Source organism: Ictalurus punctatus, chromosome 14 (assembly GCF_001660625.3).
Source record: "Ictalurus punctatus breed USDA103 chromosome 14, Coco_2.0, whole genome shotgun sequence".
Classification (NCBI taxonomy): domain Eukaryota; kingdom Metazoa; phylum Chordata; class Actinopteri; order Siluriformes; family Ictaluridae; genus Ictalurus; species Ictalurus punctatus.
In genome coordinates, this window is record NC_030429.2 from 20,057,586 (window position 1) to 20,058,235 (window position 650).

Genomic DNA, 650 nt, shown 5'->3' on the forward strand with positions numbered 1-650 from the left:
TTTTTAATCATTAAAATATTTCGGGGGGAGGGGCATGGTGGCTTAGTGGTTAGCATGTTTGCCTCGCACCTCCAGGGTCAGGGGTTCGAATCCCAGAGTTTGCATGTTCTCCCTGTGGTTCGGTGATTTCCCAGGGTTCTCCGGTTTCCTCCCTCAGTCCAAACACATGCGTTGTATACTGATTGGCATTTCCAAATTGGCCATGGTGTGTGAACGTGTGTGAACGTGTGTGAACGTGTGTGAACGTGTGTGAACGTGTGTGAACGTGTGTGAACGTGTGTGAACGTGTGTGAACGTGTGTGAACGTGTGTGAACGTGTGCGATTGTGCCCTGCGATGCCTCGCACCCTGTCCAGGGTGTCCCCGTCGTTCCCCGTGAGACCTTCCAGGCTCGCCTGTGACCCTGAGTAGGATAAGCAGTATGAAAGATGGATGGATGGATAGATGATAAGATTTCTTCATTCTACTGTTGATAACTGTATGACTTTGCTTCTTTCCTTTCCTCTATTTGTTCCATGATGAAAATTTAAAAAACAAAAACAAAAAATTATAAATTGCTTCAGTTATTGGAGAAATCTTTCTCATGGAGGCCTAACATTAGTGAGGGGCCAGATAACTTTCTTCTTCACCTTTTTTTTCTGCGTCTCACGT